Raw genomic sequence first — 23,269 nt, 5'->3', positions numbered from 1 at the left:
AGGAGAACGGGGCAGAGTCAAGATGGCGGTGTAGGAAGATGCCGAGTTAGCATCTCCCCACAACTAGGGTGCCTGCCGGCCTCTGGTGGGGGACCCTGATGCCCAAGGAGATGAGGGAGCCCCCAAGTGAACCGGTAGGACATGGGGGGACTGAGGGGGGAGGAGAAGTAGGGGCCAGACAAGATCGGCACCCCTGAGTCCAAGGAGATCAGGAGAGGCAGGTGGGAAGGGTCCTCCAGAAGGAGCAGAAGAGGAGAGGAGGGCATTTGCCCCACCCACTTGAGCCCAGGAAGCCTGCTGGGCTCCCAGGTGAGGTCCCCTGCCCTCTGAGACAGGGGTGGGGGGCACGCCTGGGCCTGTTCTGTTCCTTGAGCCTAAGCCCCACCCCCCACAGCACCCAGGGCCTTTTCCAGCCCTGTGAGTCCTGAGCATAGGTCCCGCCCACTGCCCAAACCTCACCCTTGCTTAGGCCCAGCCCTTCACAGCCAAGGCCTTCCCCCTGCCTTTTTTTCTTTCTTTCTTTTTTTTTCCTTTTCCCTTCTCCTCTTTTTTTTACTATTGTAGTACTGCTGTACCTCCCAGTTAGTGATTTATCTATATTTTTATTTTTATACTCTTTCCAACATATATGTTAGTTTCCTAGTCTAATTTCATTTTTTACTTTGTTATTTTCTCTTTTCTTTTCTTTCTTTTTTTTTTTTTTTTTTTGGCCACCCCACGCGGCCTGGGGGATCTTGGTTCATGAGCCAGGGGTCGGGTGAAGCTCCTGCAGTGGAAGCTCTGAGTCCGAACCACTGGACTAACAGAGAACCTCAGATCTCAGGGAATATTCATCGAAATGAGGTCTCACAGAGGTCCTCATCACAGCACCAAGACCCAGCTCTACCCAACAGCCTACAAACTCCAGTGTTGGAAGCCTCAGGCCAAACAACCAGTAAGAGAGGAACACAATCCCACTCATAAAAAAAACTAAAAATGAGACAGCAAAACAATAGGTCACAAATGAAGGAGCAAGGTAAAAACCTACAACACCAAATAAATGAAGAGGAAATAGGCAATCTACCTGAAAAAGAATTCAGAGTAATGATAGTAAAGATGATCCAGAATCTCAAAAATAGAATGGAGGCATGGACTGAGAAAACACAAGAAATGTTTAACAAAGATCTAGAAGAACTAAAGAACAAACAGAGATGAACAACACAATAACTGAAATGAAAAATACACTAGAAGGAATCAATAACAGAATAACTGAGGCAGAAGAAGGAATAAGTGAGCTGGAAGACAAAATGGTGGAAATAACTGCCAAGGGGCAGAATAAAGAAAGAAGAATGAAAAGAATTGAAGACAATCTCAGAGACCTCTGGGACAACACTAAATGCACCAACATTCAAATTATAGGGGTCTCAGAAGAAGAAGAGAAAGAGAAAGTTTCTGAGAAAATATTTGAAGAGATCATAGTTGAAAACTTCTCTAACATGTGAAAGGAAATAGTCACCCAAGTCCAGGAAGCACAGAGAGTCCCATACAGGATAAACCCTAGGAAAAACACACCAAGACACATATTAATCAAACTAACAAAAATTAAATTCAAAGAAAAAAATATTAAAAGCAGCAAGGGAAAAACAAAAAATAATATACAAAGGAATCCCCATAAGGTTATCAGCTGATTTTTCAGCAGAAACTCTGCAGGTCAGAAGGGAGTAGCAGGATATAGTTAAAGTGATGAAAGGGAAAAACCTACAGCCAAGATTACTCTACCCAGCAAGGATCTCATTCAGATTCGATGGAAAATCAAAAGCTTTTCAGACAAGAAAAACTAAGAGGATTCAGCACCACCAAACCAGATTTACAACAAATGCTAAAGAAACTTCTCTAGGTGGGAACATAAGAGAAGAAAAAGACCCTCAAAAACACACCCAAAACAATTAAGAAAATGGTAACAGGAACATACATATTGATAATAAGCTTGAATGTAAATGTATTAAATGCCCCAACCAAAAGACACAGACTGGCTAAATGGATACAAAAACAAGACCCATATATATGCTGTCTACAAGAGACCCACTTCAGACCTAGGGACACATACAGACTGAAAGTGAAGAGATGGAAAATATTCCATGCAAATGGAAATCAAAAGAAAGCTGGAGTAGCAATACTCATATCAGATAAAATAGAATTTAAAATAAAGACTATTACAAGAGGGACTTCCCTGGTGATGCAGTGGTTAAGAATCTGCCTACAAATGCAGGGTACATGGGTTTGAGCCCCGGTCCAGGAAGATCCCACATGCCACAGAGCAACTAAGTCCATGTACCACAACTACTGAGCCTGCACTCTAGAGCCTGCAAGCCACAACTACTGAGCCCAGGTGCCACAACTACTGAAGCCCTCATGCCTAGAGCCCATGCTCTGTAACAAGAGAAGCCACCGCCATGAGAAGTCCACACACCACAACAAAGAATAGCCCCCACTCACTGCAACTAGAGAAAGCCTGCATGCAGCAACAGAGACCCAACACAGCCACAACTAACTAACTAAATAAATAAACAAATAAAAATAAATTAAAAAAAAAAGACTATTACAAGAGATAAGGAGGGACACTACATAATGATCAAAGGATGAATCCAATTATAAATGTTTATGCACCCAACATAGGAGCACCTCAATACATAAGGCAAATGCTAAAAACCATGAAAGGAGAAATCGACAGTAACACAATAACAGTAGGGGACTTTAACACCCCACTTACACCAATGGACAGATCATCCAAACAGAAAATAAATAAGGAAACACAAGTTTTAAATGACGCAATAGACCAGATAAATTTAATTGATATTTATAGAACATTCCACCCAAAAGTGGCAGAATACACTTTCTTCTCAATTGCACATGGAACATTCTCCTGGATAGATCACATCTTGGGTCACAAATCAAGCCTCGGAAAATTTAAGAAAATTGAAATCATATCAAGCATCTTTTCTGACCACATGCTATGAGACTGGAAATTAATTACAGGAAAAAAACTGTAAAAAACACAAATACATGGAGACTAAACAGTGCACTACTAAATATCCAAGAGATCACTGAAGAAGACAAAGAAGAAATTAAAAAATACATAGAAACAAATGACAACAAATACACAACGATGCAAAACCTGTGGGACTCAGCAAAAGCAGTTATAAGAGGGAAGTTTATAGCAATTCAATCTCACCTCAAGAAACAAGAAAAATTTCAAATAAACAATCTAACCCTACGCTTAAAACAACTAAAGAAAGAAGAACAAAGAAAACCCAAAGTCAGTAGAAGGAAAGAAATCATAAAGATCAGAGCAGAAATAAATGAAATACAGATGAAGAAAACAATAGCAAAGATCAATAAAACCGAAAGCTGGTTCTTTGAGAAGATAAAAAAAATTGATAAACCCTTAGCCAGACTCATCAAGAAAAAAAGAGAGAGGATGCAAATCAATAAAATTAGGAATGAAAAAGGAGAAAACACAACTGACACTGCAGAAATACAAAGGATTATAAGACACTACTACAAACAACTATATGCCATGGACAACCATGAAAAAATGGACAAATTCTTGGAAATGTACAATTTTCCAAGACTGAACCAGGAAGAATTAGAAAATATAAATAGACCTATCACAGGCAATGAAATTGAAACAGTAATTAAAAATCTTCCAACAAACAGAAGTCCAGGACCAGATGGCTTCACAGACGAATTCTATCAAACATTTAGAGAAGAGCTACCACCAATCCTTCTCAAACTCTTTCAAAAAATTGCAAAGGGAGAAACACTCCCAAATTCATTCTACAAAGCCACCATCACCCTGATACCAAAACCAGAAAAAGATATCACAAAAAAAGAAAATTATAGACCAATATCAGTGATGAACATAGATGCAAAACTCCTGAACAAAACACTAGCAAACAGAATCCAACAGCATATTAAAAGGATCATACACCATGATCAAGTGGGATTTATCCCAGGGATGCAAGGATTCTTCAATAAATGCAAATCAGTCAATGTGATACACCACATTAACAAATCAAGGAATAAAAACCATATGATCATCTCAATAGATGCATGCAGAAAAAGCTTTTGACAAAATTCAACACCCATTTATGATAAAAACTCTCCAGAAAATGGGCATAGAGGGAACCTACCTCAACATAATAAAGGCCATATATGACAAACCCACAGCAAGCATCATACTCAATGATGCTTGAAAAACTGAAAGCATTTCCACTAAGATCAGGAACAAGACAAGGATGTCCACTCTCACCACTCTTATTCAGCATAGTTTTGCAAGTCCTAGCCACAGCAGTCAAAGAAGAAAAAAAATTAAAAGGAATACAAATTGGAAAAGAAGAAGTAAAAATGTCACTGTTTGCCAATGACATGATACTATACACAGAAAATCCTAAAGATGCCACCAGAAAACTACTAGAACTAATCAGTGAATTTGGTAAGGCTGCAGGATTCAAAATTAATGCACAGAAATCTCTGGCATTCCTATACACCAACAACGAAAAATCAGAAAGAGAAATTAAGGAAACACTCCCATTTACCATTGCAACAAAAAGAATAAAATACCTAGGAATAAACCTGCCTAAGGAGGCAAAAGTCTTGTACTCAGAAAACTATAAAACACTGATGAAAGACATCAAAGATGACATAAACAGTTGGAGAACTATACCATGTTCTTGGATTGGAAGAATGAATATTGTGAAAATGACTATACTGCTCAAAGCAATCTACAGATTCAATGCAATCCCTATCAAACTACCAATGACATTCTTCACAGAATTAGAACAAAAAATGTTACCATTTGTATAGAAACACAAAAGACCCCAAATAGCCAAAGCAATCTTGAGAAAGAAAAACAGTTGGAGGAATCAGGCTCCCTGACTTCAAACTATACCACAAAGCTACAGTAATCAAGACAGTATGGTACTAGCACAAAAACAGAAATATAGGTCAATGGAACAGGATAGAAATCCCAGAGATAAACGCACGCACATATGGGCACCTAATTTAAAACAAAGGAGGCAGGAACATACAATGGAGAAAAGACAGCCAGCCTCTTCAATAAGTGGTGTTGGGAAAACTGGACAGCTACATGTAAAAGAATGAAATTAGAACACTCCCTAACACCATACACAAAAATAAACTCAAAATGGATTAGAGACCTAAATGTAAGACCGGACACTATAAAACTCTGAGAGGAAAACATAGGAAAAACACTCTTTGACATAAACTACAGCAAGATCTTTTTTGACCCACCTCCTAGAGTAATGGAAATAAAAAGAAAAATAAACAAATGGGACTTAATTAAACTTAAAACCTTTTTTCACAGCAAAGGAAACCATAAACAAGCCAAAAGCAACCTTTAGAATGGGAGAAAATATTTGCAAATGAAACAACAGACAAAGGATTAATCTCCCAAATATATAAACAGCTCATGGAGCTCAATATCAGAAAAACAAATAATCCAATTAAAAAATGAGCAGAAGACCTAAATAGACATTTCACCAAAGAAGACATACAGATGGCCAAGAGGTACATGAAAAGATGTTCAACATCACCAATTATAGAGAAATGCAAATCGAAACTACAATGAGGTATCACCTCAGGCTGGTCAGAATGGCCATTATCAGAAAATCTAGAAACAATAAATTCTGGAAAGGGTGTGATGAGAAGGGAACCCTCTTTCATGGTTGGTGGGAATGTAAATTGATACAGCCACTAGGGAGAACAGTAAGGAGGTGCCTTAAAAAACTAAAAATAGAGCTACCATACAACCCAGCAATCCTACTACTGGGCATATACCCTGAGAAAACCATAATTCAAAAAGACACATGTACCCCAATGTTCATTGCAGCACTATTTACAACAGCCAGGACATGGAACCAACCTAAATGTCCATCGACAGATGAATGGATAAGAAGATGTGGCACATATATACAATGGAGTATTACTCAGCCATAAAAAGAAATGAAATTGAGTTATTTGTAGTGAGATGGATGGACCTAGACTCTGTCATACAGAGTGAAGTAAGTCAGAAAGAGAAAAACAAATACCGTATGCTAATGCATATATATGGAATCTAAAAAAAAAAAAATGGTACTGATGAACTTAGTTACAGGACAAGAATAAAGATGTAGACATAGAGAATGGACTTGAGGACACAAGGCGGGAGGGGAAAGCTGGGGTGAAGTGAGAGTAGCATCATATATACACTACTGAATGTAAAATAGTTAGCTAGTAGGAAGCAGCGGCAAAGCACAGGGAGATCAGCTTGGTGGTTTGCGATGACCTAGAGGGGTGGGATAGGGAGGGTGGGAGGGAGACGCAAGAGGGAGGGGATTCGCTTTGTTGTACTCCAGAAACTAACACAGTATTGTGAAGCAATTATACTCCAATAAAGATTAAAAAAAAAAAAACACACACACATAGGAGAAGAATAATGGAACTAGATTTATGGAAGTTCATTCTCTAAATCTAATTTCCTTTGTGAGGCCTTTTAAAATAATTTTTGTTTATTCATTTATATCTTGGCATATTCCAAGGATTAGAGGTGACATATAAGATGTATTCAAAACAAGATAACAAATAGATACACCAAAAAAAAAAAAAAAATGAGGAAAGGAAAATAAATTGGATCAAGACCTATATCACACAGATCTGAAATTGCTTTAGAATAAACCACAATTTTAGCCTTGATTTTCCTAGTAAATCGAACAAAGAGGGAAGTCTTCAAACAGCTATAGGCCACCAAGGCTATTTAAATAAAATTATACAGCTTTAAGAGTAGCCATAATTTCCAGAGGATGACTTTCAGTAAATATCTTTATAATCGAGAGAAAAGAAAAGAAAGAAACAGCATCAATTCAAAATTCCACGGACATTTGTTTTTTACGATACATAAAATCTCCAAAATCCTTTCTCTGCCAAAAAGGTCTTTTAAAATGAACAAAATTACACTGAACGTGTTGATTATCATCTAGGCAACCTTTTGAGAGTGACACATGTATCTGGAACTGTGTGTCATGTAAGGTACAGCTTCTGCCCTCTAGGATATCATAGTCTAATTGAGAAGGCAGATGTGTACACAGAGTTCCAGCAGAGCAGGAACATTCTAATGGAAGGATATACAGAGCTGCTCAATGTGGTGGATATGTGTTGGACTGTAAAAATCTCAGAGACGTGGTTTCAAATCCTGACTCACCCACTTCTCCATTGCTAGATATGGCTGAGACTCAGTTCTCTTTTGTAAGACGTGGTTATGATAATACCTATAACACAGGTTTGTCCTGAACATCTTAACTTATTTTAGCTCTTAGTATAATTAGCACCATCCCAGGAAAGCTCTTCTTAACCCATCCAACGGTGTTACTTTCATTTTCCCCATCAGATACTCCCATAGTACTGTATGCCCCCTCCTCCTTAGCCCTTATCACACCTTGTAACCTTATGTTTATATCTGTGACTCTTTGATTAATGTATGTCCCCAGTATCTAGCCCGGTGCCTGGAAATAGTAGATGCTCAAAAAATTTAGCTTGATGAATGGATACTTGAATTAATAAATATATGCATGAGTAAAGATTAAGAGAGATAGCATGGCACATACGTAACTCAGTGTCTGACCCCTCAGGTGATGCCAAATCCATGGCTAGGAAAATTCTCCCACTGTTCCCATGGGAATATATCATTATCAATAGCTCTTCAGCTGTGTGTCTAGCAATTCACTAGACAAGGTTATGGCTGTAACCTAGACTCATTTTTATCCCACTGCATATCTTGTTATGCTGATGAGGTTAAGAGATCCATCTTGCTTTCCACTGGTAGGGAAAGGAATTTAAACTCTTGGTATTAGAGTTAGGTAATCAAATCAGAAAAGACTTAAAAATTGTACCTTAAATCATAGTTAATGTTTAATATTTACTGCAAGATGTCAGTTACAGTAGCAAGGAGAGCCTTTTTTTCCTTAGGCTCTTTAACACAGTAGTGAATAAACTGATCTGTTTATCCCCCATGTATTGAATAAATGGCACAAAATAGGAATATGTATCTGATTAGAACAGTTTTAATTTCAGGGTGACAGAGGAAATGTCTAAGTGTATAATGCAAAAATCCTCTTCATTCTTTGCACTTGTAAATAATTATCTAATTATTGTCAGACCTAACCTGTAAGTTTGATGAGTGTAGGCACTTTGATTTTTCTTATCCCTTGATTCTAACACATTTCCTGGCATAGTGTATGTACTCAGCAAATATCTGTTAATGAAAGAATGGATGGGGAATTCCCTGGCAGTCCAGTGGTTAGGGCTCTGCGCTTCCACTGAAGGGGGCACAGGTTCAATCCCTGGTTGGGGAACTAAGATCCCACATGCTGCATGGCGCAGCCAAAAAAAAAAAAAAAAGAATGTATGATTGAATGAATGAATGATTTAATAAATGAAAATGGATTTACGAACTCAAGCAACGCTTTCTTACAGCTAGGGGAGAAAGCTTACCTAATCAATAAGATTTAAGCATTGCCCGTTCACTTTTTGAAAAGCCTCACCTTCAGTCACTGGTTTGAATTTTCTAGGCTATTAAACTTTGGTTGTTATCTGGGGTCAATGTCCTCCACACAAAAGACCAAAACCACACCTATATCAAACACTGTTGGGTGTATTTCTCATTGCAACCAGAGAACCATAGGGCATCTCAACAAGAAAGTGTTAGGAGTGATTTATTGTAAGATCTGAACTTGTACCAGGTGACTTGAGGAAGAATGCAAGGAGAGAGTTCGCTCTGGATTGAGTGCTGTCAGAATATGGGGTGAATTCTATGGTTGGATATCTTAATGAATTTTAAGTAGAAAAAAAAGGTAGAATAGAGGGACACTAAGTCTGACATGGTGAATAAGCAATACTCATTCATATTATCTGGGCAAGGGGGTAGTAGATGGTACTTTGTGACATTGACAATGCTCATGTTTTGTTGTGTTCTAACATTATTACAAAGTAGTCTTGTTTTTGCCTTGATCTATCATGATCCCAGAGTACCCTCGTCTGACGTTGATGTCCTGTGAAATAATTGATGTTATTAATTATTATAATTATTATTGAAATTATTAATAGGAGAACTCCAAGACCTAGCTGTGAGCACCAGGTCAGCTCCAAGATGTCAGGAACTGCTTTTCCCTTCTCACTGGGAAAGTGACATAAAAATTATTACCATCTATTTGATTTAGGTTGTATCCGTTTCTTAGTTTCCTTAGCAGAGTCAAGTAATTAAAAATTAGTCAGAGATGGGTTGTTTTCACAGGGAAGAAGAAAGGATAAATTTTGAAACAGGAAGAAGGCAGAAAGGAATGCCTCATTATAGCAAACTCAGGGGGTTGGGGGATTTAAAGACACATGAAACACATGAAGGAAAATAAATCAGAAACCTTATTTTGTGTTTTGAATTGTTGACATTGAATTTTAGAAACTGGATTTTGTAAAATAATGACAAAGAAGAAGTTGGAATTTCTGTTTTTAACTAAGTTATGCAACACTATTACTGAAATATACATGAAAGTAGTGTAAATCACAACATGCAACTCCATCTTCTACACAAAATGCTCTAGTCAGTCTTAGGTTTATACCTAAAATGTCACTTTTATTTTAAAATATCTCTTTAAAGATAATTACATTTCTAAGTGATTCATATTGCTCTCTGATAGGTAAATAATGAATACCACTAAAAACAGACCTTTATTCTTAGATATTGAAATATTCAAGATTTTATACATTTAACGATATTTAAAATCTTTCTTTGTAAAAGATCAGTCAAGCAACCCAAAGATTATATCTCTATTCTTTACATATTTTTTTTATCATTCATCATATCCTGTCAGTGATGTTAGCTGTCTTTGGCTAGTTCCCAGGACCTTTTACAGGCTTTCATCTTTAGAAACTCAATTGCTTCCTGTATGGGTAAACTCCGGAACATAAAACCTGCCCTTCCACTCATTTGGAGGTGAAACTTGTAGCAGAGCTTATGCATGCCTTTTTGCTGAAGACATGATTATCCTTCTAGTTTCTCAGACATAAAAGTTCCCGACTCTCCCATCATCCTCATCAAAGTGCATATTGCCACGTAAAGAGCTTTAAGTACACCATTAGTTTTATTTTAGTCTCTGAAGTTTCTTTCATTTACATGTGTGGTCCTCTCCTTTCCACAACTTTAGCACAGTATTTATATTTTTTACTTCAGGGAAAACATACACATATACACCCACATTCGGGGTATATTACTAAGGTTGATTCTTCACAAAGACACAAGAAGTTTACCATTAAAAACAAAACACAGCTCAGAGATGTCCCTGAGCTTTCATCTACACAGCCATAACCAAGCAGAGATCTGTTTATTTTCTGGTTAATTAAAACATTCCTCAATTTTGTTCTCCATACTAGATTACAATAATTAGACAATGGCCAAATCTTTTCTTCACTACGTGCTAGGTAGGTCTGCCAGATTTAGCACATATACATTGCTCCTTCCTAAATTCCTTCTGTCACTGATTTATTTTGGTAGAACACTAAGTATGCCTGTTTAGAGTTGAGATAATTATCACATAACTTAAGTAAAATGCCACTGTAGAAATAATTTATGTCCCTGTTGTTTTGGACCCGTGTAATTCACATTCAGTCAATTCTCTGGCTCATTTAAATTGTTGACGCTGTTTAAAATATGACTGTACTGATAGTGCAAGACATTAGTTTGGTGCAATAAAGGGTAACTGAATAGCTCAACAGTTTCTTTGATAGCAGTTTTTATTAATTCCCAGTAATTTAAATCACGATTCATACTGCAAATGTATACAAATAGAAAGGATATGACATTTAAAAGTTGGATTAAAGAGGGCTTCCCTGGTGGCGCGGTGGTTAAGAATCCACCTGCCGGGCTTCCCTGGTGGCGCAGTGGTTGAGAATCTGCCTGCTAATGCAGGGGACACGGGTTCGAGTCCTGGTCTGGGAAGATCCCACATGCCGCGGAGCAACTGGGCCCGTGAGCCACAACTACTGAGCCTGCGCGTCTGGAGCCTGTGCTCCGCAAGCAGAGAGGCCGCGATAGTGAGAGGCCCGTGCACGGCGATGAAGAGTGGCCCCCACTTGCCGCAACTAGAGGAAGCCCTGGCACAGAAACGAAGACCCAACACAGCCAAAAAATAAATAAATCAATAAATAATAATTAAAGGTGCTCATAATTAAAAAAAAAAAAAAAAAAAAAAAAAAGAATCCACCTGCCAATGCAGGGGACACGGGTTCGAGCCCTGGTCTGGGAAGATCCCACATGCCGCGGAGCGACTAGGCCCGTGAGCCACAACTACTGAGCCCACGCGCCACAACTACTGAAGCCCGCGCACGCCTACAGCCCGTGCTCTGCAACAAGAGAAGCCTCGGCAATGAGAAACCCGAGCACCACAATGAAGAGATGAAGAGTACCGCTCCCCCGCCCCTCACGGCAACTGGAGAACGCCTGCGCGCAGCAATGAACACCCAAAGCAGCCAAAAATAAATAAATAAATAAAATAAATAAATTCAAAAAGAAAAGTTGGATTTAAAAAGTCAAACACGGGGCTTCCCTGGTGGCGCAGTGGTTGAGAATCTGCCTGCCAATGCAGGGAACGCGGGTTCGAGCCCTGGTCTGGGAAGATCCCACATGCCGCGGAGCAACTGGGCCCGTGAGCCACAACTACTGAGCCTGCGCGTCTGGAGCCTGTGCTCCGCAACAAGAGAGGCCGCGACAGTGAGAGGCCCGCGCACCGCGATGAAGAGTGGCCCCCGCTCGCCAGAACTAGAGAGAGCCCTCGCACAGAAACGAAGACCCAACACAGCCAACAATAAATAAATAAATAAATTTAAATAAATAAATAAATAAATAAATAAAAAGTCAAACACGAACTGATATGGCTACCTTAGTGAACAAGTTATTATTTATTGAGCTGCTTCATATTTTAATATTGCTTCCTATTGCTTTGGGGATTTTTAAATTATGTAATTAATGTTTTTGCTAGAATTTCATATAAGCAAAAACAATGTTAGAAACTGCAATATAAAAATATGGATTAAAAAATATATAGATAATATCAACAGTAGAAGTTGGAGGCCATTTTTCATCTATTTTTCTTTTCTTATAATCATTCTGCATAAGCTTGTGCAAACCAAAGGGTATAAAAGGGGAAAAGAATTCTTACTTGTTCGAGTGTTTCCAAAGCCAGTATAATCTTTGCCTTTGTAATTTCCTCTGAAAAGTCTGGGGCTCCCTTAAGCAGTGTTAGACTGAAAGCAACCAGGTAGGATTTGAAACTTGGTTCCACATTTTCTGGAGATGTTTCACCATAGCACACGTGGGTAGTGTTCTTTCTTCTTTCAACACAGTACATATGTCCTACCCAATACTTCTCTTTTTTTAGGGTAAGACACTTCCAAAGTTCCAAATTGCAATGTTGACTTTTATAAACTTCGTTTTTCAGCCTCAATCTAAAAAGGTTAGAAATTACTCTGGAACCCATTTCAGTAAAACCAATTCTGCAGTGTCCAGAAATGATGGGTTGGATACACAGCGTATTGGTGGTCCAGCTTATTCCAAGAAAGCCTGAAGATCACTCCCAAACTTCTCAATACATTTTTCTTAAAGTACCTGGAAGGCAAAGAAGAAACTGAAAACTTAACATCAAAAACTATAACTGACAACTGCCTCACTACTAAGATCTTAGATAATTGGCATTAATTATAAAGGAATCAGATTGAGGAAAAACCTCCTCAGGGTGCAAGTTACAGCAATAATGGCAAACAGTTGTATGGTATTTACTGTATGCCTGGCATGGTTCTAAGACTTTACTTCTTCCAGTCACTTAATCTACAAAACAATCCTATAAGTTCGGTTACTATTATTCTTCCTGTTTTTCAGTTGAAGAAAACAGAAGCACAGAGAAGTTAAGTGACTCACATAAAGTTAGTAAATCGTGGTGTTGACAGGTAGACCAAGAAAGTCTATTTTCTTAATTATTATAACATACTACTTCTTGGTATATCACAGCTTTGTTTTGTTTTGTTTTGTTTTTTAAACATCTTTATTGAAGTATAATTGCTTTACAATGGTGTGTTAGTTTCAGCTTTATAACAAAGTGAATCAGTTATACATATACATATGTTCCCATATCTCTTCCCTCTTGCATCTCCCTCCCTCCCACCCTCCCCATCCCACCCCTCTAGGTGGTCACAAAGCACCAAGCTGATCTCCCTGTGCTATGCGGCTGCTTCCCACTAGCTATCTATTTTACATTTGGTAGTGTATATATGTCCATGACACTCTCTCACCCTGTCACATCTCACCCCTCCCCCTCCCCATATCCTCAAGTCCATTCTCTAGTAGGTCTGTGTCTTTATTCCCGTCTTGCCACTAGGTTCTTCATGGCCTTTTTTTTTTTTTTCCCTTAGATTCCATATATATGTGTTAGCATACTGTATTTGTTTTTCTCTTTCTGACTTACTTCACTCTGTATGACAGACTCTAACTCCATCCACCTCATTACAAATACCTCCATTTCATTTCTTTTTATGGCTGAGTAATATTCCATTGTATATATGTGCCACATCTTCTTTATCCATTCATCTGTCGATGGACACTTAGGTTGCTTCCATGTCCTGGCTATTGTAAATAGAGCTGCAATGAACATTTTGGTACATGACTCTTTTTGAACTATGGTTTTCTCAGGGTATATGCCCAGTAGTGGGATTGCTGGGTCGTATGGTAGTTCTATTTGTAGTTTTTTAAGGAACCTCCATACTGTTCTCCATAGTGGCTGTATCAATTTACATTCCCACCAACAGTGCAAGAGTGTTCCCTTTCCTCCACACCCTCTCCAGCATTTATTGTTTCTAGATTTTTTGATGATAGCCATTCTGACCGGTGTGAGATCATATCTCATTGTAGTTTTGATTTGCATTTCTCTAATAATTAATGATGTTGAGCATTCTTTCATGTGTCTGTTGGCAATCTGTATATCTTCTTTGGAGAAATGTCTATTTAGGTCTTCTGCCCATTTTTGGATTGGGTTGTTCGTTTTTTTGTTATTGAGCTGCGTGAGCTGCTTGTAAATCTTGGAGATTAATCCTTTTCAGTTGCTTCATTTGCAAATATTTTCTCCCATTCTGATGGTTGTCTTTTGGTCTTGTTTATGGTTTCCTTTGCTGTGCAAAAGCTTTTAAGTTTCATTAGGTCCCATTTGTTTATTTGTGTTCTTATTTCCATTTCTCTAGGAGCTGGGTCAAAAAGAATCTTGCTGTGATGTATGTCATAGAGTGTTCTGCCTATGTTTTCCTCTAAGAGTTTGATAGTGTCTGGCCTTACACTTAGGTCTTTAATCCATTTTGAGTTTATTTTTGTGCATGGTGTCAGGGAGTGTTCTAATTTCATACTTTTACATGTATCTGTCCAATTTTCCCAGCACCACTTATTGAAGAGGCTGTCTTTTCTCCACTGTATATGCTTGCCTCCTTTATCAAAGATAAGGTGACCATATGTGCGTGGGTTTATCTCTGGGCTTTCTACCCTGTTCCATTGATCTATATTTCTGTTTTTGTGCCAGTACCAAACTGTCTTGATTACTGAAGCTTTGTAGTATAGTCTGAAGTCAGGGAGCCTGATTCCTCCAGCTCCATTTTTCGTTCTCAAGATTGCTTTGGCTATTCGGGGTCTTTTGTGTTTCCATACAAATTGTGAAATTTTTTGTTCTAGTTCTGTGAAAAATGCCAGTGGTAGTTTGATAGGGATTGCATTGAATCTGTAGATTGCTTTGGGTAGTAGAGTCATTTTCACAATGTTGATTCTTCCAATCCAAGAACATGGTATATCTCTCCATCTATTTGTATCATCTTTAATTTCTTTCATCAGTGTCTTATAATTTTCTGCATACAGGTCTTTTGTCTCCTTAGGTAGGTTTATTCCTAGATATTTTATTCTTTTTGTTGCAATGGTAAATGGGAGTGTTTTCTTAATTTCACTTTCAGATTTTTCGTCATTCGTGTATAGAAATGCAAGAGATTTCTGTGCATTAATTTTGTATTCTGCTACTTTACCAAATTCATTGATTAGCTCTAGGAGTTTTCTGGTAGCATCTTTAGGATTCTCTATGTACAGTATCATGTCATCTGCAAACAGTGACAGCTTTACTTCTTCTCTTCCGATTTGGATTCCTTTTATTTCTTTGTCTTCTCTGATTGCTGTGGCTAACACTTCCAAAACTATGTTGAATAATAGTGGTGAGAGTGGGCAAACTTGTCTTGTTCCTGATCTTAGTGGAAATGGTTTCAGTTTTTCACCATTGAGGACAATGTTGGCTGTGGGTTTGTCATATATGGCCTTTATTATGTTGAGGAAAGTTCCCTCTATGCCTACTTTCTGCAGGGCTTTTATCATAAATGGGTGTTGAAGTTTGTCAAAAGCTTTCTCTGCATCTACTGAGATGATCATATGGTTCTTCTCCTTCAATTTGTTAATATGGTGTATCACGTTGATTGATTTGCGTATATTGAAGAATCCTTGCATTCCTGGGATAAACCCCACTTGATCATGGTGTATGATCCTTTTAATGTGCTGTTGGATTCTGTTTGCTAGTATTTTGTTGAGGATTTTTGCATCTATGTTCATCAGTGATATTGGCTTGTAGTTTTCTTTCTTTGTGACATCTTTGTCTGGTTTTGGTATCAGGGTGATGGTGGCCTCATAGAATGAGTTTGGGAGTGTTCCTCCCTCTGCAATATTTTGGAAGAGTTTGAGAAGGATAAGTGTTAGCTCTTCTCTAAATGTTTGACAGAATTCACCTGTGAAGGCATCTGGTCCTGGGCTTTTGTTTGTTGGAAGATTTTTAATCACAGTTTCAATTTCAGTGCTTGTGATTGGTCTGTTCATATTTTCTATTTCTTCCTGGTTCAGTCTCAGCAGGTTGTGCATTTCTAAGAATCTGTCCATTTCTTCCAGGTTGTCCATTTTATTGGCATAGAGTTGCTTGTAGTAATCTCTCATGATCTTTTGTATTTCTGCAGTGTCAGTGGTTACTTCTCCTTTTTCATTTCTAATTCTATTGATTTGAGTCTTCTCCCTTTTTCTCTTGATGAGTCTGGCTAATGGTTTATCAATTTTGTTTATCTTCTCAAAGAACCAGATTTTAGTTTAATTGATTTTTGCTATTGTTTCCTTCATTTCTTTTTCATTTATTTCTGAACTGATCTTTATGATTTCTTTCCTTCTGCTATCTTTGGGGTATTTTTGTTCTTCTTTCTCTAATTGCTTCAGGTGCAAGGTTAGGTTGTTTATTCGAGATGTTTCCTGTTTCTTGAGGTAGGCTTGTATTGCTATAAACTTCCCTCTTAGCACTGCTTTTGCTGCGTCCCATAGGTTTTGGGTCGTCTTGTCTCCATTGTCATTTGTTTCTAGGTATTTTTTGATTTCCCCTTTGATTTCTTCAGTGATCACTTCGTTATTAAGTAGTGTATTGTGTAGCCTCCATGTGTTTGTATTTTTTACACATCTTTTCCTGTAATTGATATCTAGTCTCATAGCGTTGTGGTCGGAAAAGATACTTGATACGAATTTTCTTAAATTTACCAAGGCTTGATTTGTGACACAAGATATGATCTATCCTGGAGAATGTTACATGAGGACTTGAGAAAAATGTGTATTCTGTTGTTTTTAGGTGGAATGTCCTATAAATATCAATTAAGTCCATCTTGTTTAATGTATCATTTAAAGCTTGTGTTTCCCTATTTATTTTCATTTTGGATCATCTGTCCATTGGTGAAAGTGGGCTGTTAAAGTCCCCTACTATGATTGTGTTGCTGTCGATTTCCCCTTTTATGGCTGTTAGTATTTGCCTTATGTATTGAGGTGCTCCTATGTTGGTTGCATAAATATTTACAATTGTTATACCTTCCTCTTGGATTGATCCCTTGATCATTATATAGTGTCCTTCTTTGTCTCTTGTAGTAGTCTTTATTTTAAAGTCTATTTTGTCTGATATGAGAATTGCTACTCCAGCTTTCTTTTGATTTCCATTTGCATGGAGTATCTTTTTCCATCCCCTCACTTTCAGACTGTATGTGTCTCTAGGTCTGAAGTGGGTCTCTTGTAGACAGCATATATATGGGTCTTGTTTTTGTAACCATTCAGCCAGTCTGTGTCTTTGGTGGGAGCATTTAATCCATTTACATTCAAGGTAATTATCGATATGTATGTTCCTATTCCCATTTTCTTAAATGTTTTGGGTTTGTTATTGTAGGTGTTTTCCTTCTCTTGTGTTTCTTGCCTAGAGAAGTTCCTTTAGCATTTGTTGTAAAGCTGGTTTGGTGGTGCTGAACTCTCTCAGCTTTTGCTTGTCTGTAAAGGTTTTAATTTCTCCATCACATCTGAGTGAGATCCTTGCTGGGTAGAGTGATCTTGGTTGTAGGTTTTTCTCCTTCATCACTTTAAGTATATCCTGCCACTCCCTTCTGGCTTGCAGAGTTTCTGCTGAAAGATCAGCTGTTAACCTTATGGGGATTCCCTTGTGTGTTATTTGTTGTTTTTCCCTTGCTGCTTTTAATATGTTTTCTTTATATTTAATTTTTGACAGTTTGATTAATATGTGTCTTGGCGTGTTTCTCCTTGGGTTTATCCTGTATGGGACTCTCTGTGCTTCCAGGACTTGATTAACTATTTCCTTTCCCATATTAGGGAAATTTTCAACTATAATCTCTTCAAATATTTTCTCAGTCCCTTTCTTTTTCTCTTCTTCTTCTGGGACCCCTATAATTCGAATGTTGGTGTGTTTAATGTTGTCCCAGAGGTCTCTGAGACTGTCCTCAGTTCTTTTCATTCTTTTTTCTTTATCCTGCTCTGCAGTAGTTATTTCCACCATTTTATCTTCCAGGTCACTTATCCGTTCTTCTGCCTCAGTTATTCTGCTATTGATCCCATCTAGAGTATTTTTAATTTCATTTATTGTGTTTTTCATTGTTGCTTGGTTCCTCTTTAGTTCTTCTACGTCCTTGTTAAATGTTTCTTGCATTTTGTCTATTCTATTTCCAAGATTTTGGATCATCCTTACTATCATTATTCTGAATTCTTTTTCAGGTAGACTACCTACTTCCTCTTCATTTGTTAGGTCTGGTGTGTTTTGACCCTGCTCCTTCATCTGCTGTGTGTTTTTCTGTCGTCTCATTTGGCTTATCTTACTGTGTTTGGGGTCTCCTTTTCACAGGCTGCAGGTTCGTAGTTCCCGTTGTTTTTGGTATCTGTCCCCAGTGGCTAAGGTTGGTTCAGTGGGTTGTGTAGGCTTCCTGGTGGAGGGAACGAGTGCCTGTGTTCTGGTGGATGAGGCTGGATCTTGTCTTTCTGGTGGGCACGTCCACGTCTGGTGGTGTATTTTGGGGTGTCTGTGGCCTTATTATGATTTTAGGCAGCCTCTCTGCTAATGGATGGGGCTGTGTTCCTGTCTTGCTAGTTGTTTGGCATAGGGTGTCCAGCACTGTAGTTTGCTGGTCGTTGAGTGAAGCTGGGTCTTGATGTTGAGATGGAGATCTCTGAGAGATTTTTGCCGTTTGGTATTACGTGGAGCTGGGAGGTCTCTTGTGGACCAGTGTCCTGAAGTTGGCTCTCCCACCTCAGAGGCATGGCCCTGATGCCTGGCTGGAGCACCAAGCGCCTTTCATCCACACGGCTCAGAGTAAAAGGGAGAAAAAATAGACAGCAAGAAAGAAAGAGGATATAATATAGTGAAGTAAAATAAAGCTATTATAAAGCGAAGCTATACAGACAAAATCTCACCCAGAAGCATATACATATACACTCACAAAAAAAGGAAAAGGGGAAAAATTAATATATCCTGCTCCCAAAGTCCACCTCCTGAATTTGGGATGATTCGTTGTCTATTCAGGTATTCAACAGATGCAGGCACATCAAGTTGTTTGTGGAGTTTTAATCCGCTGCTCCTGAGGCTGCTGGGAGAGATTTCCCCTTCTCTTCTCTGTTCGCACACCTCCTGGGGATCAGCTTTGGATTTGGACCGCCTCTGCGTGTAGGTCGCCTGAGGGCGTCTGTTCCCTGCCCAGACAGAACGGGGTTAAAGGAGCAGCTGCTTCGGGGGCTCTGGCTCACTCAGGCCAGGGGGAGGGAGCGGTACGGAGGAGGCGGGGCGAGCCTGGGGCGTCAGAGGCGTCGTGACGTTGCAGCAGCCTGAGGCGTGCCCTGCGTTCTCCCGGGAAAGTTGTCCCCGGATCACGGGACCCTGGCAGTGGCGGGCTGCACCGGCTCCCGGGAGGGGCGGTGTGGAGAGTGACCTTGCTCACACACAGGCTTTTTGATGGCAGCAGCAGCAGCCTTATCGCCTCCTGCCCGTCTCTGGGGTCCGCGCTGATCGCCGCGGCTCACGCCCGTGTCTGGAGTTCGTTTAGGCGGCGCTCTGAATCCCCTCTCCTTGCGCACCGCGAAACAAAGAGGCAAGAAAAAGTCTCTTGCCTCTTCGGCAGCTGCAGACTTTTTCCCGGTCTCCCTCCCAGCCAGCTGTGGTGCGCTAACCCCTTCAGGCTGTGTTCACGCCGCCAACCCCAGTCCTCTCCCTGGGATCCGACCGAAGCCCGAGCCTCAGCTCCCAGCCCTGCCTGCCCCGGCGGCTGAGCAGACAAGCCTCTCGGGCTGGTGAGCGCTGCTCGGCACTGAGCCTCTGTGCGGGAATCTCTCAGTTCTTTCCTCTGCGCCCCTGTTGCTGTGGGATCCGCGCTGATAGCCACGGCTCGTGCCCGTCTCTGGAGCTCCTTTAAGCGGCGCTCTGAATCCCCTCTCCTCACGCACCAGGAAACAGAGAGGCAAGAGAAAGTCTCTTGCCTCTCCCGCAGCTGCAGACTTTTTCCCGGACTCCCTCCCGGCTAGCCGTGGCGCACTAGCCCCTTCAGGCTGTGTTCACGCTGCCAACCCCAGTCCTCTCCCTGTGATCCAACCGAAGCCCAAGCCTCAGCTCCCAGCCCCGCCCGCCCCGGCAGGTGAGCAGACAAGCCTCTCGGGCTGGTGAGTGCTGCTCGGCGCTGAGCCTCTGTGCGGGAATCTCTCCGCTTTGCCCTCTGCACCCCTGTGTCTGTGGGGTCCGCGCTGGTAGCTGCGGCTCGCGCCCGTCTCTGAAGTTCGTTTAGGCGGCGCTCTGAATCCCCTCTCCTCGCCCACCAGGAAACAAAGAGGGAAGAAAAAGTCTCTTGCCTCTTCGGCAGCTGCAGACTTTTTCCCCGGACTCCCTCCCGGCTAGCTGTGGTGCACTAACCCCTTCAGGCTGTGTTCACGCCGCCAACCCCAGTCCTCTCCCTGCGATCCGACCGAAGCCCGAGCCTCAGCTCCCAGCCCCGCCCGCCCCGGCAGGTGAGCAGACAAGCCTCTCGGGCTGGAGAGTGCTGCTCGGCGCCGATCCTCCGTGCGGGAATCTCTCCGCTTTGCCCTCCGCACCCCTGTGGCTGCGCTCTCCTCCGTGGCTCCGAAGCTTCCCCCCTCCGCCACCCGCAGTCTCCGCCCGCGAAGGGGCTTCCTAGTGCGTGGAAATCTTTCCTCCTTCACGGCTCCCTCCCACTGGTGCAGGTGCCGTCCCTATTCTTTTGTCTCTGTTATTTCTTTTTTCTTTTGCCCTACCCAAGTACGGGGGGAGTTTCTTGCCTTTTTGGAGGTCGGACGTTTTCTGCCAGCGCTCAGTGGGTGTTCTGTAGGAGCAGTTCCACGTGTAGATGTGTTTCTACTGTATCTGTGGGGAGGAAGGTGATCTCCGCGTCTTACTCTTCCGCCATCTTCCCCAATAATCCACAGCTTTGTTTTATACAAAAGGGTTCACCTGATAAAAGTAGGTAAATACTTCACAACTCTCCTGATACATGCTCATTACTTTAAGTCTTAGGACCTGTAATAGCGAAGAACTGGGCAACTATCGCTATCCACCCCTGAGTGCTTCTCCATGGTGGCTCATCCTCGCTGTCAGCGTCTTTCTGCACGTATGCAAATTACATACAACCCAGGGATAGCTGAGAAGAAAGAGGGGAAAGGTACAAGCAGGTTATACTGTGACACCTCAGTCCAGGATAAGTAGAGAAAGAAAACTGGAGCCTATGAGGAGGGGGGAAAACTGCTGAAAAGAGAAGGGAATAGTGACAAGAAGTTTCAGAATAAGATCTTGTCTTTGAAAATAATTGTCTGTAGCCTTAAGGGGAAAATGTCAGTAAACATCTGGCAACCTAACAAAATAGCAAGGAAAAATATGTCTTCTACAAAGCAAGAACTGACAATTATTAAAAAGAAAACAGGTTGAGATTTTTTTTAAAGCACCTAAATAAAGTGAAAAAGAAACTGAATAAGTAATCAATGCAAGTGTACTAAATATATATTATACATATAGTAGATTAATGCCTCATTATCCATAATACCTCCATATCCAATGAAGGCATTAAAAAGCCATTATCGATCGACAAAACTGAGAAACTTTCACTGATGGAGAGGAGGACAAAAATATGAGGAAAATTAGAGAAAAATGATTATACAAGTAAAGGAGAAAACATTCTTGTGGGAAATTATTAAATAGATAATCAAGTAGACTAACTGAGCGTTAAAGAAGGAACTATGAGCAATGGTATGGGTAGGGTTAAGGAAAACCAACAAATACTGATGAAGCATCTACAACCAGCAATACTCAGGTTGGAAGGGGTGAGGGAGCAGCAAGCAATGAAACCTGGAGAAGGCAGTAAAAGAAGGCCTGTAGAAGTTGTGATTAGAGCTAGAAAGATTCAGGCACTGCCCATCCTTCTTCACCCAGTGAGGAGGGAGCTGAGGAAATAAATATCCAACTTTTCCTGCCCTCTGATCTTCTGAAGATGCTTCCCATTGGCCAGCGACAACTGGAAGGCAGAGGGCCAGGAGAATCAGTTATACAGTCATAAAGATCAGACTCCCAGAACATAGAACATAGGGGAAAAGATAGAAACTATATCTGTGGGACAAACGGAAAATATCCAACCCAGTGAATTATGTGGAAGGGAAAGGGCAGAAAAATAGGATGCATGTCAAAAAAAAAAAAAAAAAGGAATAGAAAAAACAATGAAAAATATCATAGAAGAAAATTTCCTTAGGAAGCTCCACACTGAAGGGTATCACCATGCTCTAGCTAATGCCAATGAAAAAGATTTACGCCTAAATGCATCTTGGCCAAAGTGTGAAGTAAAACCATACAGAGTTCAAGGAAGATGGTTTACTTACAAATGAAGCAAAAAAATGAGCAAGTTTCAATATGCATAATAGAATGCCAAAGCAGCAACAACAATAACAGAATTAGATCTAAAAGGTTTTGAAAGGAAACAATTTTAAGTCATGAATTTCATACTTAGTCAAATTGTTCTTTATGTGTAAAGAAATCAGAAACGCACACTCAGATATGAGTAGGAACAGAAAATGTAACATCTATATATCTTTCTTGAAAAACATTTCTTAAATATATACTATGAGAGAAAAAATAAAATGAAGAGCTAAATAGGAAATCATGTTATAAAGTGGTGCTCGTTGTCAACATTAAAGCATTTTAAAAACACACACAGAGCACAGCTATAAGTTTAGTTACAAAACAAAATGTAAATGTTAAAATATTATCAAAATATGTGAAGGAATTGTAAGGTAAAAATTAATACCATAATAATACAGATATGGATTCCAAATCTAAAACGCTATTATAGATTCCAAATCTAAGCTTATATAAACAAATAGGAAAAGAGGATAGAAACACTGTGCTAAATTTCTTACCTCATGTATGGGAATATATTCTTCACTCCGACATTAAACTCTAGCAGTAATTATAATAATAATACCACCACTTTTCATTGAGTACTTACTATATGCCAGGAACTGCTCTGAACAATTTACATGAATTAATCCATTTCAAATTTAAAATAACTCTATTAAGTGTGTGCTATTATTATCCTCATTTTACAGATGAGAGAACTGAGGTTTAAAAACTTGCCCAATGTAAATAAACTAGTTTTTGAGTCTGTCTTTTTAATCACTATGTTACTTACTACACATGTTCAACAATAAGAAATTGATTAAATAAACCATGAAACATCTAAAAAATAGAAAATCTTCCCTTTTAATGTTATAAAAGCATATTTGTTGATGTGAAGATATTTATTTTCAACCACATGTACAAATATTTACTTTGTATTACATAATGGA

The sequence above is a fragment of the Balaenoptera physalus genome (assembly GCF_965194825.1).
Source record: "Balaenoptera physalus genome assembly, chromosome: 6".
Classification (NCBI taxonomy): domain Eukaryota; kingdom Metazoa; phylum Chordata; class Mammalia; order Artiodactyla; family Balaenopteridae; genus Balaenoptera; species Balaenoptera physalus.
Note: the sequence above shows the minus strand (reverse complement) of the source record.